This window comes from Lampetra planeri, unplaced genomic scaffold, assembly GCF_965212315.1.
Source record: "Lampetra planeri unplaced genomic scaffold, kcLamPlan1.2.h2 scaffold_451, whole genome shotgun sequence".
Taxonomy (NCBI): domain Eukaryota; kingdom Metazoa; phylum Chordata; class Hyperoartia; order Petromyzontiformes; family Petromyzontidae; genus Lampetra; species Lampetra planeri.
The window spans coordinates 10,001-13,988 of NW_027615274.1; the positions used below are offsets into that span (position 1 = coordinate 10,001).

General features: G+C 45.2%; 1 non-coding gene across 1 annotated transcript; it reads left to right on the plus strand.

Moving 5' to 3' along the window:
* Positions 1 to 2,148: 2,148 nt before the first annotated feature.
* On the plus strand, positions 2,149 to 2,221 carry TRNAG-CCC (transfer RNA glycine (anticodon CCC)). Its single transcript has one exon. It is a non-coding gene; the product is annotated as a tRNA-Gly (tRNA).
* The last annotated feature ends 1,767 nt before the right edge of the window (positions 2,222 to 3,988 follow it).

Consider the following 3,988-nt stretch of genomic DNA (forward strand, 5'->3'; position numbering starts at 1 on the left):
ACACACACAGACACACACACACACAGAAACACACACACACAGACACACACACACACAGAGACACACACACACAGACACACACACAGACACACACACAGACACAGACACACACACACAGACACACACACACACAGACACACACACACACACAGACACACACACACACACACACAGACACACACACACACACAGACACACACACACACAGACACACACACACAGACACACACACAGACACACACACACACACAGACACACACACACACAGACACACACACACACAGACACACACACAGACACACACACAGACACACACACAGACACACACACACACAGACACACACACACAGACACACACACACACAGAAACACACACACACAGACACACACACACAGACACACACACACACAGAGACACACACACACACACACAGACACACACACAGACACAGACACACACACAGACACAGACACACACACACAGACACACACACACACACAGACACACACACACACAGAAACACACACACACAGACACACACACAGACACACACACACACAGACACACACACAGACACACACACAGACACACACACACACACAGACACACACACAGTAGCGCAGAGTAGCGCTAACCGCTACACTACACTGCGTGACGCTTCCACACGCGCGGGTCACGTGACAGATGTGACGTCACAGCTCACTTGCTGTGCAAAAAATAAAAGCATTATTGAGCTCCCCCCAAAATACAAAAGTGTATTTTCATAATTTGTGCACGGTGTACAGTCTGGAAAGTACCCACATGGCAAATTTCAAGTTTGGTGCATGTCGGGAAGTACGCAAAACATTTTGAACAGACACACGTAATCACATCTTTGCCTTTTATATACAGTATATGGAGATAAGAAGATAAAGTGATAGATGATCGACGGCGCTCTGTAGCTCGCAGATCGCCAACAGGCAGACGATTGACGGATTTGACGGGGAAAGATTTCAGGTGACTGAGAGACACGCGAGGGCTTTCGCGACCAATATTATTCATAATCAACGTTTTTGGGTTTAGATCGCGTTATTATTTATAAATGTGTCGTAACCCTCGACCACCCGACACGGCCAATCAGTAAAAAAAAAGTGTCACGTTGACAAAAGACAAATAGTTCACTGCTTTAGCCCATCGGTGCAGTGTTGAAACGTGAAACCACAACATTTACAATTTGAGTAGTACGACGTTTCGCTGGTAATTGCATCCAGCATCATCGGGCGAATTGCCTTTTTTATTGATTTGCCGTGTCGGGTGGTGGAGGGTTACGACACATTTATAAATAATAACGCGATCTAAACCCAAAAACGTTGATTATGAACGGTCGTTCTAATGAACGCGATGTGCAATTAAATTGCGGTTTGCATGAAAATCGAAGTAATATATCATGTTCTTGGTTCTTTCGGTAAAGTCACGTAGAAGGGAAATAATAAAATGATAAAAATAAAGCATAATGAAATAATTCTCACGACGTTTCGGCCACAACGCAAGCAGCCGTCCTCAGGTGGAGAACAGGTCTGTCAGAAAGACAGCGTTGTGGCCGAAACGTCGTGAGAATTATTTTATTATGTTTTATGTTTTATTATTTTATTATTTCCATTCTACGTGACTTTACCGAAAGAGCCAAGAAGATGAATCCCTGCAGTCACGAAAGCTTTAAATCGAAATTTAATATATAATGTATATGAATAATAACACCGGTCAACAACAAAAAAAAAATTCTGGCCAGGACTTTTGCAGCTGTTCTATACTAATTTCAGGGTGCTGATTCCAAATCTGATCTCAGATTTGCTCTATCACATCTCATTATTAAATCCTTTATATTAAGCTCGCTTGCTTGCTTGCTTGCGTGCTTGCTTGCTTGCTTACGACCGTGCAAATCTTTCGGTCGTTTTTTAACCCACTTCCCGTGATCCAATCGAGCTGACATTTTCCACACAGACTCGTTGTGCTAGACAATTAATGTTCGCGTGAAAAAAAAATTCAAAAATTTTACACTTTTTAGGCAAAATTTTTTTATTTTACATTCATTCAAATATAACTCATTCATGGCTTTGGCTGAACGTCACAGTGTAGGAGCCCAGAGCGTAACCCCCCCCACAGGCCGTGGCGGAGTAGCGCAGTTGGTAGCGCCCTCGCTTCCCATGCCAAAGGTCGCGGGTTCGATCCCCGCGTCCTCCACAGGCGAATATATTTTAAATCCTTTATATTAAGTTCGCTTGCTTGCTTAGGACCGTGCAAATCTTTCGGTCGTTTTTTAACCCACTTCCCGTGATCCAATCGAGCTGACATTTTCCACACAGACTCGTTGTGTGTGACAATTAATTTTCGTGAAAAAAAAATTCCAAAATTTTACACTGTTTAGGGAAAACAAATTAAATATTTAATAACCAATTGCTTAATACTGGCAGACAATCATCTGACCCATAAGTGGCAGCCATCTCAAGCCAGAGGACGAGAAGACTCTAGCCGCCACGCATATAAAGGATTTAAAGTGAAAAACTTTGTTTTTACGGGTTTACTTGTTATCGGCATACCCCATTTTCATTTATTTACCCGAAATTAACTCCGTCACTTATGATTGCAAGTTGTTGCGAGTCAGTGGCTGCTTTAGTGTTAAAATATGGTGCTGTATTTTTAGGATAGTGTGTTTATAATATCATTTTATGTAGACATCCACATGTAATATTTTTCTTCCGCAGTTTTTATTGAAAATGCAATATTTCATATCTCAAAAACCTGGTGTGATAGACAAAAACTGATGACACATTTGGAATCAGCACCCCAAAATTACCTTAAACCCGTTGAAATACCTTATGCCAGAAAACGTGTGTCGACCAGTGTAATTTATTATATAAATACACACACAAAGGACAAAGATCCCCCGTATAGCCTCTACACTGTTGGGGGAAGGGGGCCCAGTTTGCTTTTCGCGAGTAGAGGCATCGCCTCTGAAAGTCGGCACGACCTCCGGTTAGCTACGTACGGCGCGAAAGAAGTCCAACGTGCGTACGCCACACCACGTGGCCAGCAGCACGCCCGGCCGCCTTTGTCTCCCCAGTGGCGATGTTTACCGCACACCGCAACCAGCTTTTACTGATTTGAGGCTGAGTCGACCTAGGGGGAGGCCCGGGACCTGTTCAGATAATCGTCACCGGATGTTGGCCGCGGGCGGGAGTCGAACCCGGCTCGCCGCAAAGGCAAAGCTCCCCCGTGTAGCCTTGACAAGCTGCTGGGGTCAAGTGCCGCACCTTCGTAGAGGCGCGCACGTGGTGACACGGAGCGCCAACGACAAACGTTTTACTAAATGCATCACCACTCTGTCCACTCACTCACAGGGAACAGATAATAAAAAAAAACGAGATTTTACAACGAGGTACCAATCAATTGCCGGGTTCGCGCCGTCGTGTTAATGGACATTCATTACGAGAGGAGGGGAGAGTGGGAGGAGGGAGGGAGAGAGGGAGTGACGGAGTGAGAGAGTGAGTGAGAGAGTGAGTGAGAGAGTGAGTGAGAGAGTGAGTGAGTCACAGAGAGTGAGTGAATGACAGAGTGAGTGAGAGAGTGAGTGAGAGAGTGAGTGAGTCGCAGACAGAGAGTGAGTGAGAGAGTGAGTGAGTCACAGAGAGTGAGTGAATGACAGAGTGAGTGAGAGAGTGAGTGAGAGAGTGAGTGAGTCACAGAGAGAGAGTGAGTGAGAGAGTGAGTGAGTCACAGAGAGTGAGTGAATGACAGAGTGAGTGAGAGAGTGAGTGACAGAGTGAGTGAGTGACAAAGTGACAGAGTGAGTGAGAGAGTGACCGAGAGTGTGAGTGAGAGAGAGTGAGTGAGAGAGTGAGTCACAGTGAGTGAGTGACAGAGTGAGTGAATGACAGAGTGAGTGAGTGAGAGAGTGAGAGAGTGAGTGACAGAGTGAGAGAGTGAGTGAGCGAGTGAGTGACAGAGTGA